Source organism: Balaenoptera borealis, assembly GCF_965194805.1.
Source record: "Balaenoptera borealis genome assembly, chromosome: 4".
NCBI classification, from domain to species: Eukaryota; Metazoa; Chordata; class Mammalia; order Artiodactyla; family Balaenopteridae; genus Balaenoptera; species Balaenoptera borealis.
In genome coordinates, this window is record NC_138861.1 from 85788678 (window position 1) to 85808433 (window position 19756).

At 42.6% G+C, this 19756-nt stretch overlaps 1 protein-coding gene across 1 annotated transcript in view; it reads right to left on the reverse strand.

The window, feature by feature from the left end:
- Positions 1-14454: 14454 nt before the first annotated feature.
- Positions 14455-19756, reverse strand: part of RHOH (ras homolog family member H) — a 47452-nt gene continuing 42150 nt past the window's right edge. The window contains exon 3 of the transcript XR_014244121.1: positions 14455-19748. The gene's annotated coding sequence lies outside the window, so the exon portion shown is untranslated. The remainder of the gene's footprint in view (positions 19749-19756) is intronic.

Sequence of the window (19756 nt, forward strand, 5' to 3'; positions counted from 1 at the left end):
ACTGGATGTGGTTGATTGATTGCAAAAATGGCCTCAATTCTTCACCCCTCCCTTTGTCCACACACTTTGCAATGTCACTTTACAGTTCTTCCCATAAAGGGTTGGAGTCTATGTCCCCACCTTTTTCCTCTGGATCAGCCTCGTGACTTGCCTTGGCCAGTAGAATATGACAAAAATGACAGTGTGCCAGTCTTGAGCCTGGACCTAAGAGGCCTTGGACAGGTCTACTCTCTCTTTCTTGGAAACCTGCCAAGATCCCATGTGAACAAGCTTGGTCTAGCCTACAGGAAAGTGAGAGATCATATAGAACAAAGAAAAGTTATTTCAGTTGTCCCAGCCAAGGCCCAAGACAAGCCAGAGAGCCTGTCCAAGATCAGTAAACCCAACCCACAGATAACCCGCCAGCTGACCACACATGCATGAGTGAATCCAGCCAAGACTAGAAGAACCACCCACATGACCTATAGATTGTGGGTAAATAAAAAATGCTTACTGTTTTTTGGGTTTTTTAAATTTTTGGCTGTGTTGGGTCTTCATTGCTGCACGCGGGCTCCCTCGAGCTGCGGCGAGCGGGGGCCACTCCTCGCCACGGTGCGAGGGCCTCTCATTGCAGTGGCCTCTCCTGTTGAGGAGCATGGGCTCTATGTGCACAGGCTCAGTAGTTGTGGTTCACAGACTCTAGAGTGCAGGCTCAGTAGTTGTGGCACGCAGGCTCAGAGGTTGTGGCTCACGGGCTTAGTTGCTCTGTGGCATGTGGGATCCTCCTGGACCAGGGCTCGAACCCGGGTTCCCCTCGCTGGCAGGCAGACTCTCAACCACTGCGCCACCAGGGAAGCCCAAAATGCTTATTGTTTTAAACCACTGAGTTTGGGGGTAGTTTGTCACGTAGCAATAGCTAACTGATGTACCTGGCCATGCTGGGCCTGCTGTCCTTTATGGCCGTACTTAGCTGGAAGGAGCAGCCCCTTGAGATGAGGCTTGAATGCTGCAGCTCCCCACTGCTCCTGCCACTGTTCCCTCTTGTCTCTCTGACATGGAAGCTGAGTGATAGTTGACATGAATTGTCATTCTTTTAATTTTTTTTTTCTGAGTTATATGCTCCTTTGTAGGTCTATTTTCCGAAAATACAGAACAACGAGAGTCGTGGCATAATAATAATGGTAGTATTAGTAAATTTTATTGTAGGGCACACTTTTTGAGCAGTTACATGTGCTATAGCGCATGACCTCACTTAATCTCTATACAGTGCTCTGAGGTAGATGTTATTGTCCCCATTTTAAAGATGAAGAAACAGAGGCTGAGAGATTAAGTGACTTAACTGTTTGAGCCACAAGCAGGATTGACAAAGTCATGTCTTAAACCTTCCCTGCAGCCACGCTTTCTTTATCTATGAACTTTAACAAGAATGGTCATTTTAAATTGTTTGTGTTGTCCTAATTGAGAGGCCTTGACTCTCACTAGTAACATTTCATTGTCATTCTTGGGCTGGTTGTTTTTCTCATCACTGAGTTAACGGTAAACCAAAATAAAAGTTCTTATAACCATGACTATCAATAGAGATTGAGAGAGGTATATACTCTAAGCAAAACGAGAGAGTGGAGGGGGAAATGTCATCTTACATCCACTCCCTATATGTACCTCAGTTTAAGCTCTTGATTTAAACCCTCTCAGCTTCCGTTTTTTCTGTAAAATGGGGTTAAATACACTTGCCTTGGAGGATTCTTTAAGAATTGAGTTAGCTTTAGCAAAACAGACAGTGGTTTGGTGCATAAATTCTGGAACTAGATTGACAGGGTTTAAATCCCAGATTTCCCACTTATTAACTAAATCCATGCATAGTGCCTAGGCAGATGCAAACTGTTCCTAATAGATGTTCAATAAAATTACTTTAGTCCATACCCCCTGTAAGAAGTATTTCTAATCTTTACATTGTTCTAGTAAATGATTTACAATCAAAGCTAATTTTAAAGCAGATTATTATTTTAGAAATATCCTAAGAACTGATAGGGACCAAAACAATGTCAATATGTTGAGTATTAAATAACTTTAATAAGAATTATAAAATATTTATACCTTCTGATCAAGGTATAAACACCTGCAGATAGTGCAGAAAAATAACATAAATGCAAAAACACTTAGATATTTACGGCATCTACTCATGCAGTGGAATATTTAGCCGTAAAATAAATATTACTGTGGAAAAACATGAAAATTTGTTCAGAAAATAATGTTAAATGAAAAATATATATATACAAAAGAGTATATACACATTAATTGCAATTCTACAAAAATACAACTACACATTGAAAATGATCGGAAGAGAATATTGAATAATATGAATAGCTGTCATTCCAAGTTTGTAAGATTTTAATAAAATTATCAACAAGTATACTATAATTTTAAAGTTTGGAAAACGCAGATCATTATGCTATACTATCATAAAAAGTGTAAGTATTTGTAGGCCATTACTCAGAGAGAATAACAATATATTTTTTATTGGTATTTATCAATAAATTTAATTGAGCATTGGTATGTTTTATTGGTAAACATAAGAACAAGCTATTACATAAGCAAAATTTTTTCTTCTCTTAAAACCTGCAATCTGAATGTTTACACTAGGACTCTTTCCCTCACTCCCACTCCCAAACCCACATTCATTCCTCCTTGTTGTTAAAAACGAAACAGAACAAAACAAACTTCCAATACTTCTAGTTATCGATCAGACTATATCAGGGGAAATAAAGGTTTCATACGCACCAGTGACAGCATGTTGTGTTCAGTCCACCAGGAAAACAGCGTAATCCCAGTTCTATGGGTTCCATGTTGTCTGACGGAACATTCGCACACAGGGCATCACAGTCACACTCAGCTTTCGGCATGTCCCCCTCTGGTTGCGTGTGGAAAAGAAGATCTCCCTCCTCCTGGATACTACTGCTGAGTAGAAGCCACTCCAACATTCTTCCAAAGGAGGATTTGGGTAATTTGTGGTTTATTTTAACAGGAGGAAGGGAGGTACTGACTAAAGACAGCGTCATTGATGAGCTGGCGGAACTCAGTTCTCTTCCTGAATCTTGCCAGTTGAGTATGGACTCTGGTTTGCTTGTCTGTAAAATGGCTGATTCTTTTTGCCCTTTCCTACTTCACAGGTGATGATGGTGGTGGTGATGGTGGTGAGAGCAGCTAATGAGAACCTACTATGTGCCAGACCCTATGTTAAGCTCTTAACCCTCATTTCTCATTTCATCCCCACAAAAACCCATGAGAAGGGTATTTGTATTATCCCCAATTTTATATTTGAGAAAACGGGAATTTGGAGAAGCTACACAATTTGCCGTTGGTCACACAGCTAACAAAGGGCCATAAAAGAACTTAAACTCAGATCCATCTGATGCTAAATCTTGGCTTTTAACCTTGATATAAATTTATTAAACATCATAAGAAAGCATGTTAAATATCCAAAGAGTCTGGAAGAGACATATTAGAAGATTAATGAAAGGACATTTCATGTTATTATTCTTGGTATGTAGTATAGGTTCCAAAACAAACTTCATTTCTGAAACATTCTTCTCTACTTGGGAAGAAAAACAAACAAAAAAGTTGTTTTTTTTAAAAATTGCTCTCAACCCATGGAACTTGCAGTCATGTGATACCAGCTCAGAGCACCAGAAGGGACCTTCAGGGTTATAGAGACCAGTCACCTCCTTTCATAATTGGAGACACTGCAGCTGGGAGAGCCGAGGGTCATGGCCACACAGAGCTCCAGCCCAAGCTTGATTTTACCAGGCCTCGTTTAATTCCCTCCTGGCCCCTTCCTCAGAGCTTTAATCTCTGTTCAGATGATTCTTGGAAGCATTGAAAAATTCACTTGTCCTCTCCCCGTCTCTGTCTCCCTCCCTCCCCCCCACCCACCAACCACATCCTTGGGCCCTCAGTCATCGTCAAGCTGTCTGTACTTGTTGGGGTGCCTGTTTCCATAGTGCTCCACACGCAGATGCAGGAAGGGCTGCAGGTGTGAGCTTTGATTAGGTGGTGAGAAACTGCCCCAGACCTCAGCTATTCTCAGGTAACCACGTTCCAGGTAGTCTTACCACTCTGCCGCAGACAGTGGGTCCCCGACTCCACCACAAATTTGAAGGTACCTGCAGCTAAGATGTCTGCAGAACTGCATCTCCAATCTTTGCACAGATTCATGCAGTAGCAAAGGAATGAAATATAACTCTACAAAATACAGAGATCTGTAGAAATACAGCTGAAGAAGGCCCATTCTTTAACGCTTCAGTTAGACCCAATCGAAAAATTCTCTATAGAACATACACCAATCAATCTTTTGCCAACAACTTTTGGATGAAACTGCTCTTGACAAGGTCACTACTGTGTTAATAAATCCAATGGCCAATTCTCACTTCTCTTCCACTTGAACCTCAGTAGCATTTGACACAGTTGAAGACAGTGTAAGTGCCCAGATAATAATGTCACTTGGCTGAGAGGTTCATCAATGCCTCAGTGACAAAGTTTTGGTAGTTAACACCAAAGTGGACCAGCAGTCTTTGTAGTTGTTGAACCTATGTTTGTACTGAAGTGAACTGTGGACATGTCCCTCTATTTTATTGTCTTTAGGAAGTACCACATTTGTCAAGTCATATAAATCTCTTAATAGAAATCTGTTAAGCCTAAGAGGATGTAATATTACAACTACTACCCACACCCCTGCCACTTGGTGTCAGTCCGCTATGCATCAGGAATTGCATAGTCAAGTGGTTAAGGTCACAGACTTACTGGAACCTTCTGGAGCCTCACCACCTGGGTTCAAATTCTGGCTCTAAGGCAAACCAGCTTAGAGAACAAGAGAAATGTAAAACAGGTAAGGCTACCACGAGCAGTTGCCTAAGTTGTTCACTGCACAAAAGCACTCCGCCAACAAGTGAGTGGTGGCTAGTTATACCCACAGTCCTCTCACCAAGCCCTGTGTCCAGTGCAAGGTTATGTCCGCCTGAAGGAGGGGGCACTGCTTGCAGAAGTGTGTGCCCATGAGACTTCAGAGGAAGTGATTTTTTCTAATTTACTCTAATTTAACTCTGAAACTGGGGCCTCTCTCATCAATATAATTTTGTTGTGGGATCAGTTACATTTAGAACTTCAATGCCCAGGACACCACCTGGCACACAGCACTCAACAATACTTGTTGAATGAATTAAACAATCTGAGAATTATCTTCATGAAAAAGTTGTAAAAATAATGAACAATAAATCACTGTAGGAACCTCAAAAAATAGTCAAAACTATGTTCATAATAATACTAAGGACTTACTTGTCTGTTTTGCTCATTCTCTACAAGTGTTCAGAGTTCATTGATATGGTTCCAGATTCCACATTGCAACTAACTTTTAAGAAACTATAACATCAATTTTTGGAGTACTTTCAAAGAAAAATATCCACAATGATCTGAAAAGGCTATGAAAATACTTCTTTTTGTTCATGTGAAGCTGAATTTTCTTCATATATTTCATCCAAAACCACACATTGCAAATTGCACCAGATTGAATGCAAAGACAGATATGCAATCCAACTATCATCTATTAAGTTAGACATTAAAGCAATTTGCAAAAATATAAAACAATGGTACTCTTCTCATTAAAATTGTTGTTTAGGAAAACATTTTTTATTTAAGAAAGTGTCATTCACAGATGTAGAGAACAAAGGTATGGACACCAAGGGGGGAAAGTGGTGGGGTGGTGGTGGTAGTGGGATGAATTGGGAGGTTGGGATTGACATGTATACTAATATGTATAAAATAGATAACTAATAAGAACCTGCTGTATAAAAAATAAATAAAATAAAATTCAAAAAACAAACAAAAAAGAATGTGTCATTTATGTTAACATTTAATGGATCTATTATTGTTACTTTAAATGAATTAATATATAAATATTTGTCATTTATCCATTGTAATTTTAGTTTGGTTAACATTAATAACTACAACTCACATCAACAAAAACTCTTTAGATTTTTCAGTGATTTTTAAGAGTGTAAAGTGGCCCCAAGACAAAAAAGTTTGAGAACTGCAGATATAAAGCAAACTAGGTTATCAGAAACATCTAGGGAACTTTGTAAAAATACATATTCTGGTGCCCATCCCTCTAGATTCTGATTCAGTAGAGCTGGCATAGAGCTCTGAGAATTTGTATTTTATAAAATTCTTCCAGTAATTCTGATTATCAGTCCCTGGTAGAAACAATAAATATAATAGAAGTTTGGGGAAATACAGTCCCAGAGGGGGCATGCACTATAATTGTCAGAGAAAACTTCAGTTATCCAATAAATATTTAAGTATCCAAGCACATACTAACTTCCAGGCAATATTGGAACATTGGCCAGACACAACCCCTATCCGGAAGAAACTCACTGACCAGTGGGAGAGATGAAGAGGGCAGGCAAGAGGGTCATGGGGTCTGTGATGGGGAAAATGGGGTGCTGTGGGAACACAGAAGCAGGGCATACCACTTCAGAGAGCTGGCCTTAAATGATGGGAAGGTTCTGGAAAACTGAGGGGAAAGGGGTGACAAAGACCTAGATTAAGGGTAATGACCTGGAGGTCGATGGTCACAATGTCCATGTCGTGAGCAGTACGTTGACCAACCCGGCTGGCATGGAGGGCTGGCTAAAGAACAGAGCAAGATAAGGTCAGGGAGGTTGAGTGGGCCAGACGATGGAGGAGTTTAACACCAATGAGTTGTTGGAGTTTGGTGAAGATATGATGAAAGATACACTTTAGGATTATAACTCTGGTGACATGTGGAGGATGAGGGGCTGAAGAATGGGATGCCCGCTAGCTGGCAATTAGAGTAATGTGATTCTGGGGGCCATCCAAGACAGGCAGGAGACCAAGCAGCAGTGTTCATGCCCGCGGTCTGAAAGAAATTAGATTATCTGCTGAAAATCAGACAGTGGGATAAAATAAATTTAATAAACCCTCCCTGAACTTTCTATGTCCCTTTTGTTTGGATTCTGTGAGTCATTTTATAGCAGCGGCTCTGGAAATTTTAGGCTCGTGAACTCCTTTGACAATCTGATGAAAGCTTTAAACATTCTCTCCACGGGGGAAGAAAATAAATTAAAGCAAAAAACTATGTGTGACTAGGCAGGATTTTCTCCACTCTCATGTTCCTTTACCCTCTTAGCTTTTTCTTCTTCTTCTTTCTAAAAGAGGTGTCATTTGGTAAGAGGAAAAAAATTTAAAAATAAAAAAAGATTCAGCAGAATAAGGCACCAGAGTTTTCCTGTACGTGGTAGTGAATATTAGTAGTAGAAATGTTGGGGGTAGAAATTTCACTCTGAAGTCCAGGAAGCCCCTTCCTGGGGAGCCCAAAAGATGCAATACGGGGGTGGGGGCGGGGAAACAGGGACAGAGTCCAAGTTTGGTGGAAAAGGACGGGGAGAACTAGATTACATAGGGTTTGACTGATGCTTCGTGGAGAAAGTAAAGAGCTGTACTCGATGAGTAGAGGGACTGCCTAGGAGTAAGGCTTTCTTTCCGGAAATGGCCTGTAGCTTTACACCCACCAGACATGGTAGCCATAACCAAGAGCAGGTATTACCTCTCTGCTTCTTATCTCAGTTTCTTGTGGGCCCTCATCTGCCACAGCATTTGGGAGCTGTCTTCCCCCAGTCAGGGCTGCTGGTCACAGTTGTGCAGGCTGTTCACTGAACAAAACTCTAGGCAGAGGGGACAGTGGAGACTGAAAGCCAGCCTGTGCTGGGCTTGCCAAGCTCTGCTGGCTGGTGCGGGGTCAGGTGCACCCAGAGCAGGCGGCATTTCTAATCCTCACAAAGGTGCCCTGCCAGCTGGCATCGCTGTACCACCGCAAACACTCTTTCTCTTCTCCTGCGTCCTCCTTTACCCCTTTACCACTGGGAGCCATGGCAGAGAATGGTCAGTTTGTAAGTCTCCACAATATAAAGTGATCTGGGGACATTGGCCAGCCTCCCATCTCCCTTCCTCTCCCTCCTTTGACTCCTCCTCCGTCTCACCCTCCTGCCTCTTCCAGAGCCTCTTACACAGACGTCATTCTCTCAGGAAAAGCAGATTGAGGTTGAAAGAGGAAAATTATTCACTACATGACACGTGTGCTTCTTCTGTCAAGAGCAGAACCAAGGAAACAGAACCAGCAGAATTCAGCAGCCTCCCTCCTCCCCTCAGCCCCAGCCTCAAGCTAAGAGAAAAGCTGTGAAAAAGGGCAGCCCATAAACAGTGCCTGAGTAACAGCCACAGGACTGAAACCACAGGAGACCCCTGCCTTCTCCCACAGTTGTGGCGTGAGTTAGCTTGGCTGGCTTCCAGATCACACACCTGCTGTAAGTCTTTCAGCCAGAATTGGCCCCAAGGTGACTCGAGCTTAATGCCCTCCCCTCTACCTTAGAGGGAGCTTTCAAAGCGTGGGAAATGTGTTACCCCATATGCAAGCCTGGCTGACTTACCCACTTCAGGCTGTCCCCTCCTCCCCCTGAGGAACTGGGCTTCTGCTGCTCTAGACAGTTCCTTTCCTGAGCCCCGTGGTGGGTCTCTTCCCTCTAGTCATCGTATAGAGCAAGCTAAGGCCCCCCCTGAGCTTGATTTGGAGCAGAGGAGGAACCTGGTACCACAGGGCTTTTGACTCCAAGGAGACCAGGAGTCCACAGTCATCATCATAACAATGGTGACACTTAAGGTGCACTCATTACCTACCAAGCCCTTTCCATTCAATGCCTCACCTAATTCTCACAACCTGAGGTATTAGTCTCTCCATTTCATAGATGAAAAAACTGAGACTCAGAAATATTATAAAGCTTGCTCAAGGCCATGGGTTCCTGCCAGCTCCACCAACCCATGAGAATTGTTGCCTCCATCCTTAGATATGATCATGTGTCAAACTATTGCAGGCTTTCTCCAAGGGAAGAGGTCTCTAGGAGTCCATTTCAAAGATTCACACTTGATAGAGATGGCCAGATAATCAGACTAGAAAAGGAAAGAAAAGTATGTCTGGTTAAAGGTCAACTAGACTGTGTCTGACGGTCAGCTGGGGATGCGGGGAAGGAAGTGCGAGGGTGACTGGTTTCCTGGAACAAGCCTCAATCCCATTACAATTTATCAGAAAATTGCATAGGTGTTTTATCAGGAACATTCATTTTCTTCCCAGAAGGAGGTTTTGAATCATATCACACACAGAAAGGGTCTGTCCCAGACCAGGTCTGGGACAATTTTTCTTTCCAAAACTATTACAGTGAATATCACATTATATTGATATATACTATGACGATTGCAATTTAATTATGTAAAAATAACACAAAATCATGGTGTCACTGTAATCCTGAGAAAGTCAGGATTAACCTATATGCCCCGCTTGTAACAGGTGCTTAACAAATGTTTATTCAGAGAATAAATGAGTGAATGAATGAACTTTTCCGGCAAAGTAATGAGTGAACTAGATCATAGCTGCTCACAGTGTGATCCAAACACCAGGCAGACAGGTCTTCAAACTGTTACTGGACCACAGCAAGATAAGCACAGAAATCAGGAGTTTAGATTAGAACGTTTTTTAGCAATTGGATAATGTCTATCGAATCTAATAATAGAAAATGGGACTTGCATTTTAAGTCTTTTTTTTTTTTTAATTTATTTTTGGCCGTGTTGGGTCTTCGTTGCTGTGTGAGGGCTTTCTCTAGTTGCGGTGAGCAGGGGCTCCTCTCATTGCGGTGCGCGGGCTTCTCATTGCAGTGGCTTCTCTTGTTGCGGAGCACGGGGTCTAGGCGCACGGGCTTCAGTAGTTGTGGCACATGGGCTCAGTAGTTGTGGCTTGCAAGCTCTAGAGCACAGGCTCAGTAGTTGTGGCGCACGGGCTTAGTTGCTCCCTGGCATGTGGGATCTTCCTGGACCAGGGCTTGAACCTGTGTCCCCTGCATTGGCAGGCGGATTCTTAACCACTGCACCACGAGGGGTGTCCCATATGTCTTTTTTTTACTTCATTTTTTTCCTATTAAATCTTTGTCTTTCTTTCTCCGTCCTCCTCCTCCTCCTCCTCCTCCTTCTTCTTCTTGGAATTTATTGTACTTTTAAGCAGTATTTGCCTGCAATGATTGGAAATAAAGAAAAAGAAAAAGAAAAGGTCTTTCACCACAGTGGTTTAATCAGAAGATCACAGACCCACTGGAAAGGCCATATGACTTTCTCACATGAAAAGTTCCATTCTGAAAACCTCCTGGAAGAGAAGAGACCCTGAGTCCATCCTACACAAACCTCCAGCCATTCAACTCTAACAATAGACTTACCCAAGGTGACTGTCATTCTTTGGAGGGGAGGGAAATAGAGGCGTCCATTCAAGGGTCCTCATCAAACAGCTTCTTAGAGCCATGTCGTTGCTTGGAGGCTCAGTGGCCCTCATGCCCTCCTCCCTACCCCACCCCCAAACTTCAGAACGAACCAGGGAGAATCAGAGACGTTATCATCAAAGTAGAGCAAAATCCGAGGCTCTGTGTTGTGGCAGGATGGGGGTTTTCTTCCCCTCTCACCCCTCCTTCCTTCCTCCCCAAGGCGCCCTCCCAGCCCTTCCTGGGAGGAAGTCTGGTAAAATGGAAGAAAGTGACTGTGAGAGCCTAACACCAAACAGTTCTGTCTGACAGGTGTCAATAGTAACCAAAGAAAGGTGTGTGTGTTTTATAGCTGTTTCACTCTGAAGGGCTTAAGCCTCCACTGGGGACCTTCTACATGGAGCCCAAGGCTGCGGGAAGGGCCGAGAACGTAGAAGAGGATGGGTTTTGTGGGGGGACTGTGGAGGGAAGATGGTCAGAGAAGACCAGAGAAAGAACAGCTGGATGGATGATCGTCAAACTCTGTGATGAACTCACAGGTGACTTGATAGGAAAGTCAAGAACTCTCTGGACTTCACACCTGTCATACGAAGACTTTTCTTTCTAGGACTGGATGTTCCTACAGGCCCTCCAGTTTTGTAACCGAGGAGCTGGAGTGTGGAACCAAATAGGTGGAACCATTCTTGGAAGTGTGGTGTCAGGAGCACAGGCTTGGGCCAGATTGCCTGGGCTGAATCTTGACTCTGACACATGCTAGGTGTCTGACCTTGGGTAAGTTTCCTCATCTGTAAAATGGGGATGATAATATTAACTTCATCTTGAGTGCTTACAAGAAAATAAATTAACATACATAAAGCACATAGTGCCAGATATATCTGTGGTTTTTACTACAGCTTTAAGCAAGGTCACACACACACACACACACACACACACACAAATTTCCCATACACAGTTCAATAGATGTCCATAGATGCAATTAACAAACATGTGGTTACAGGTTCATTGGAAAAATCTGGAATAGTTACCATGCTGCCTTTACACACAACAGCATAAGAGTATGTATATTCCTTAACATGCTAACATAGAAAGCTGTTCACAATATAGTAAATTTTAAAAAGCGGATTGGAAATCAGATTGTACTGTATGATCCTATTTTTGCAAAAATACATGCATACGTGTATAAGAAAAATTCTGGAGGGGTAAATACAAAAAATGATGTAACAGTGATAATCAGTGATTTTAATTATTGTCTTTTGCTTTGCTGTTTTTTTCTAATTTTTTAAACAATAAGCATGCAATATTTGTATAATCTGGGGGGACAGATATAGAAATACATATCTATGTAAAGAATCTCTTTCCTTTATGACTCTTTTAACCTGTCACAACCAGGCTGGCTTGCCAATTTCCCTTCTGAGCATTTGGGTGGAAGAAGGGAGAGCCTCTCTCAGATTCCCCCTGAGCCCACGAAGGCCCAGCTCTGAGTTGTTCAGGGCTCATAGCTCTGGCTGTTGAGCTTGTTAATAACACACAAGGCAGCGCTGCTGGCTGGCTGCTGTGCCCTGTGTCTTCCTGCACTTCTACTGTTGCTGGTTTCATGTGCTGGCCTTTCCCTCTGACATTTTCTTTTTTTTTTTTTTTTAATCACCTGCCAGTGCCCCTGACGTTTTAAGCAAAGGGTAAACCTTTAAAATTCCATCGCTGAAACCTGAAACAAGGTAGAGGCTGGGAGGTCTGAGGCCTGAGGGAAGATAGAAGAGCCCCTGGGAGCTGAGACCTGGCCCTCAAGTCCCAGCTTTGTCTGCAGCCAGCTGTGTGTCCTTGGGCAACTAGGAGAGTCAGTTTCCTCATCTGCAAAGTGATGAGCTCGTGTTAAATCCTCCCTGAGTTTTATTCCAGCTCCAAAAATGTGAGTCTAATAATAGCACATAATATAATAATAGTAATAATATATAATACAATATAATATATTATATAAACATTGACACTATATAGTATAATAATTATAATAATTTAACAAAAATATTAGAGAAACAGAAGAAACTGTTCTAGCCATGTTGATTTATATATTAGACCCTCAGTGGAAGTATACACACTAACAGAAGGAGAGAAAAAAGTTAGTGTGAGTTTGCAGGCAGTATCCAGAGAATTAATGCAAATACGGTTTGGACCTAGATTAACAGATAATTTCCCTCTTTCAGACTTTTCCATTTGTTGATCAGAGACAACCACATAGCAGTGGGTCCAATTCTTTTTAAACATGTTCTGATAATAAGAATGATAATATTGACGGCCAGGGCTTAGAAACAGAGACCTCTCTTCTGGTCAGTAACTGTGTGCATGGCCTGGACATGTCACATCGCCTTCCTGGGCCTCATCTCTCTCGTTTCTTCTTCACAGGGTCGCCTTGAGCCTCAGATGAAAGCTTAGTGGCATAGAAAAAGGGGAGTTTGGAGGCAAGAGACCTAAGCACGATCCCAAATCTGCCAAGTGTCAGTTAAGTGCACATAGATGAGTCATTTAACCTTCCAGAGCCTTAGCTTCCTTGCCTGTAAAATGGGCCAAATAATAATAACCCACAGCATTGTTGTGAGGTCATGGGAGACAACATACACGAAGTACTTGATTGTTTAGAGAGTGCTAAGCAAATACTGGCAATTAGTACCAGAAGACATGGAAAAGAACTTTGGACAATTTTAAAGTGCTATATGAATGAATGTGTGAGATGGTGATAATAAGGATTGATTTACTCAAGAAATAGAGGTCAGCATCTACTATGGGCACAGCACCATTTCAGATGCTGGAGCAACCAAAGACAGGTGATAGGGGTACCTAGCTGCAGAGAGAAATGATGAAAAGGAGGAGAAAAGGGGGAAAGAGAGATGTATTTGAGAAGTACATACATGCAGTGATTTATTGGGGGCCTTCTGAAAACTTAAAAAAAAAATCATTGTCAATCAAAATCCTCAGTAAATCTTTAGTTCCCTGAGATGACAGCTTTACTACCCAACAACTGCTCTTTGGTTAATTCCAGTGACTCACTCGTAAATTGCACCCCTGCTGTTTCCATCAGGGTGAAACTTCCACAGAGGGAAGACAGATTGGGGCAACTTACTATGTTCTATTCAAACAACACAGCCATAAATGGCAAGCACTCCAACTGCATCAGTAGATGGGCTCTAGCATGCTGTAACCTTGCTGTTTCTCAAGCCTGTGCTACCACGTCCACGCACATTTTCTTAGAATTGCTCCACAAGTCCCAGCAGGCAAGCTCTTGGCTCCACTTTGAGTCCTACCTAGACCCTGAGTTCTAGTCATTTCCTTCCTTGTTTTCAGAATCTGTTGGAAACCACTTGCCTGCGTAAACCCCAGCTTCTGTAAATCATGTCACTTTTCTGTGCCAGTCTCTTTGCTAATCCAGCCTTTGGAACAGCCCTAACCCAACAGTCAGGTGGGTTGGAATCCCCCAAGTCAGTCACTTCTGGAGGGAAACGGGTATTGAACACTGATTGTTGTGAAAAGCTGTGTGACCCCTTTTTTGAGGCCAGCAGAGAAAAAGTTAAGCCTGCTTTCTTTTTCAGAGGGGTGGTTTATTTTTAAATGATGCAGTCTGTCTACATCAACCAGGCTTCTCCTCAATTAGGAGGATAAACTACCAAGTGTCCTCTCTCCCTTTTCCTAATTTATTTCCTTATAGTACTGATCACCCATCCATATTTATCAGATTTGTTTACATAATTATTATCTGCACATACACAGCTATCCCTACCTAACTAGATCCTAAACTCCACAAAAGCAGCAGCTTTGGCTATTTGCAGTCTTGTTGCTAAGAAGGTCACGGTCCAATGGGGGGAATGGAAATATGAACACATAATTATGAAACAATATTGTGAATCCAGCGACGGAGAGATGCTCGGATCGATATCTCTTTTAGTGACGTCCTCTACTTTCTTTGAATCACCCCCTGAGAGAACGTAAGAAGCCTAGTATCACCCCCTGAGAGGACAAAAGGAGCCTAGTAAATGCTGAATGAATAAATAAGGCAACGGAATCTCTGTTGATCCCTTCTGTAAGGCACTGAAAGGCACCTGCTTTGTGCTAAGAAAAAATACTGCAAATTATAGAGTACAGGAAATCTGGATTGAAAAGTGAGCTTATAAAAAGCGAACAAGTAAAACAAAACCTCTCTGCTCATGAAGCTTAGAGAAAGAACACCCAAAGGGTGGTAGGGAGAGTGAGGTGGGCTGAGTCTGCCACCAGCTCATAGAGTTTTGGGAAGGTCATTTAACCGTCCCCAGATCTTAATGTCTTCATCCACTAAAGATCAGGATCCTCCCAGCTCTGAGGGAGGATGACAATTGAATGATAGAGCTGCCATTTATTGAAAACTTGCTATGTGCCAGACATAGTGCAGACTTTACCTGTGTTCATTCCTTTCTTTAATCCTCACCACCCTGTGGTATTATTTTCTCCATTTTACAGATGAGGAAATTGATGTACAGTGAGGCTAGTTAACTTGAACAAGGCTGCAAAGCTAGTGAGGGGCAGAGCTGGAATTCCGGAAATTTGACTGTACAACCTGAACTTTAAAAAAAAATTTTTTTTTTTTTTTTTTGCCACACCGTGCGGCATGTCGGATCTTAGCTCCCTGACCAGGGATCGAACCTGGGCCCTTGACAGTGAGAGCATGGAGTCCTAACCGCGGACCACCAGGGAAGTCCTAAAAAAACTTTTAAAATTATGAATTATATCAGGCACACAAAAGAGTGTATAAAACACATAGGAATATTTTTGAAGAATAAATAACAGAAAAAATTAAATGATCATTCTTGTACCCACTTCACAAACTTAAGAAATAGAACATTACCAATACCTGTGACATCCCTGGGTGACCCTGCTCAGTTGTATTCCCTTATCTCCCTAGGAGAGGTAACCACTTAATTAAATGCTGTGTTAATCATTCCCATGCTTTAAAATGTTTCTAACCCTAAATATTGTATTGTTAAGCTTCGCTTGCATTTGAACTTCACTTAAATGTGATCATAATACATATATTATTTGACTACTTGCTTTTTTCTCAATATTGTCTACATTAATTTATTGATACATACAGCTACAGTTCATTCATTTTCATTGTTGCATAGTATTCTATGTGAGAATATACCAAAATTTATTTAGCCATTCTCTCTATTTACATTGTGTTGTTTGTAGTTTTTGCTATTATCTACAATGCTACTAAGAACGTTTACATACAGGTCTCCCAGGAAGTCTATGCAAGTATATCTCTAGGGCATGAAATGTCTAGGTCAAGGGTATAGGATAGTCAATACTACTAAGAAATGCCAAAATGTTATATCAACTTATATCCCCACAAGAAGCATATAAGGTTTCCTATTGTTTCATACCCTTGCCAATGTTTCATAGTCATACTTTTTAATTCTCTGCCAATACAGTAGTGTGAAAATGATATCTCATTGTGGATTTTGTTTGCATTTCCCTGCTACTGGTGAGATTGAGCACCTTTTCTATTGTTTATTGGTCACGCATATTTCTTCTGAGAAATATGCATTTTTAAAATTGGGCTGTTTTTCTTGATGATTCTTAGTAGTTCTTTATAAATTATGGATAAAAGCTTCTTAATATAAATATGTCATTAGAAACCCCACAATTCTTGAACTTTGCTCTCCCAGAACTATTCTTTTGCATATTCAGATTAGAATTAATCAGCATACTCCTTTCTCTTCCAAGCAAAATAGAAGTAGAGAGTGATATTTCCTGGCTTTTGAGGCTCAGGACAGGGGAGTTAGCCATGCTGCCAAACCCATATCCTTCAGAAGAGTTATGTGTACTCACTTACTGCCAGAACATATAGATGACTTTTAATATTTGGTGAGTATATCAGTCAAAATTCCATAGGAAACCAAATTTATTCCAGATGGTTCAGATGAAGAGATCTGAATGAAGGCACTACTTGTAGAGGTCTGGGTTAAGGGAACACAGGAGGGATGTTGCTGCATCCCAAGACTAGCACCAGCAGGAAGCCATTACTTCCTACAGGACGGAGAGGCAGAGAGAGGAAATACCATCCTGGGGCCCCATGAAAGCTGGTGATGTGGAGGAGAAGCTGCTCAGCAGGTGAGAGGGATTCACAGCTATGGACAGATAAGCATCACCCAAGCAAGAAAGAAGTAGGAAAAAACACCCACCTGTTCTCTCCTCCTACCCTCTGACTTCCAGCCAGAGTCTCCCACCAGCTGCATTCAAGTAGAAGCCAGCCAGGAAGAGATCCTGGGTGATGCAGCCCACAGGGTTGGCCTCCCAGCCACAGGGGAGGGCAGCCAAGGGTGGAAAATGGAAACGGGGAGTGGGAACAGCCAGCAGAGACCACCATGGCAGTGGGATAGGAACCAGCTGAGACTTTTTCATAGGAAAAGTGACAAAAGGAAGGGCATGAAGGAAGGCTGCCAAGCCCTAATCATCAGCGCGTAACAGGGATCATTCTCACCATCTTAGCTAACTAAGTTAGCGAGTGTAATGAACATTAAATATAATTCACCGTATAATTTTTAACTGGTCAAGTTTAATTAAACCAAAACTACATAGTAAAACTGGGACGTTTTGAAAAGTAACTGTACAAGGGAAATATCTCCATATATCAGTCTGAGCCTCAGTTGCTTATCAACAGAAAGAGAATAATATCTACCTTCTGAGCATGTTCTGAGGATTCAATGACATGGTGCATGTAAAGTGCCTAGCACAAAGCTGGAACCAGTAGGAATCAAATGTAGTTTGTTGCCACTATCATTACGTGTCATTTTACTCATCTTGCTCTATCTAGCATTGCTACAAATGGCACCTGCTTCTATGTAGGTTTCCCATCGTGTGGCCCACTATCAATAAGTTCTAGAATATTCTGATCTGATCTAGAATGTTCAGCCTATGTATCTGCATAGAGGTCCACCAAAACCGTAACGACACATCCATTTGAACAACAGTTCACAGATATAAAGCTATTATTGTACGAATATTATTGCACGAATTCTTAGAGGAATCCAGGAATTACTGTTTTAAGTTAAGGAAATTGAGGCTGAAAGACACATGACCCAGACTTTGTGACTCCAAAATATGTCTGCCTCTTACTCCCCCATTATTGCTGTCTATCTACCATTAAGGATTGCGTCCCATGTCAGGATATATTTTAGAATTGACCAAAATATGAACTTTAGGTTGAATCAAGTACTCTTTAGGAACTTTACGTTACAAATAATTTCTGTGGCTTGTTTTATCTTTTCTGGTGAAAAACTGCTCAGGATCTTGGCTAGTGATTAATGCTTCTTTGCTTTATCAGAAGAGATACAGCCTGAGGGAAAATAGGACCCTACCCTTGAGTTGTTCTGATCTGACTCAACCCATAGAATAGTCTTCTTGGCCCTGGGGATGAACACTTGCAGATGCCCTGTCCCCTCCACCGTAGTGTAACCCTTAGATGTGCCACACTGGAATCCTTTCATCCCATCTCATAATGGGTAAAGTGCCCTTCCTTGGTACCAAATCCTTAAAAGGAAAGAATCAGGCCCTCCTCTCCCCTGTCACTCCCTCATTCAAAGAAGATACCTGAAACCCGAGGGGTGGAAAAGTGAAATAAAAAAGAGAATTTTTTCCAAGGTTTTTGAAGCATCAAATCATGATGTATTTCATTTCTGCCAATTCACATGCAGTCAACCTATAAAATTATACTTAAAAGCCAAGGGTTAAAGCAGACACCTTTGCAAATGATGGTGCTCTGTGACTTAGGTGGGTCCCTTCCTTATTGCCAGAAATAAAAATAAAAGGGGAAGATAAAGATCAGACTGGGAATATTTTATTAAAAATAAGTTGTAAAATACAGGGACTAGTAAGGTTGGGGCCTGCAAGGTTACATGAGATGAGATGTGGCAAAACCATACAGCCGGGCTGCTCTGGGCGGAAGTGGGGCACAGTGGTCTTGAGCACAGCTTTGGAGTCTGACAGACCCACTCGAGACTCCTGCTGCTGCCACTCACCTGCTGCGCCAGGCCTCAGTTTCCCCGTGTGAGGTGGTGCTCACCACACGTGGTGAGATAACACACGCTCAAGTGCTTAGCACAGGGGTCAACACGTCCGGAGCCCTCCGCAAACTGTAACCGCTGGGATGCCTTCTACTTTCCTGTCGCTCAGCCTCATTTCATCACACTAGCTTCGGCCGCCCCGTTAGTCAGTACAAAGTAAAACAGAATAGGATGAGTTACCTACTCAAACCAACTCTTTCACGTAAACAAGAGCATATTTAATGTTGCTATTTGGCATGGTTAGAAATCAGCGTACAATAGTCTACAAAAAGGCACTGAAAGTTTTGAAGGGGAAGAAACGTAGCCTGAGTCGAGGCAGGAAAAATAGATATACAGCCACGTAGAACATACACTGCATGGATTCTAACGAAATGACCCATTTTCGCTTCTTCCCCACCCCTGCCCCCTACCCCCCAGGGCTGGTGGAGGTCTGCTTCATTCCCATAAGCACTTCGCAGCACATCAGCCCAATTCTTGTCCTTCTCTCCAATTCAGTTCAACACAACTTTGTTTCGCTATGCTTCTTTCCCTGAGCTGGGCCCTGGGAACACTGAGATGAACAGGAGGTGGCCCAGCCTTCAAGAATGATCATCTGGTAGGGGAGACAGACACCAGCGGGCCTCGGTTTCTGCCAGGTCCCATTGCTGGGGAGGGTTTACACATGGATTCCTGTTCTCAGGTGTGAGGGTTCCCAGAGACAGCCTTTAAGCTTGGCTCCAGCCAGCAAGCAGAGGGCTCATCTGTGGCCCAGATGAAGGCAAAGTCATTTGACCATGCCCTCTATCACCTTCCCTTCCTCCACCGCTTCCACCGTGGAATCACCACCTCTTCCCTCACTTAGAATCAGTTACCCAGTTACCTGGGCCCTTCCCATTTTCAGTCCCCACCCTGCCAATCTCCCTTCAACAAGAAAGAAGGAAAAGCTTTGGGACAACCAATTTTAGTCATTAGAAATGTATTCCTGCTATCACGTTAAAGACCACCCACCTTAAAGACTGGCCCTGAAGGAAAATCTGCAGAAGTTATTTAAGACCATTTGCGATTGTTGGAGAAGAGGAGGAGGGTCAACAGGGATATCACAAGGAGATGCACTCCCATCGCCTCCCCTGCCTGGCCAGCTTTGAAGCCCTCCAACCCTCTGGATGCCCAACATAGACAGCTGGATATAGTAGCTCTCAAGTCAAGGGACACAGGTGACACAGAGCCGAGGATGAGCTGTGGGACTGGAGAGCTGGAACTGTCCGGGTGAAGGCAGATATGTCAGCCCCAGAGGACTGAGGGAACCTTGGACGCAGAGACCCAGACCCTGGTCCCAGCCCTTTTCCTGAATGT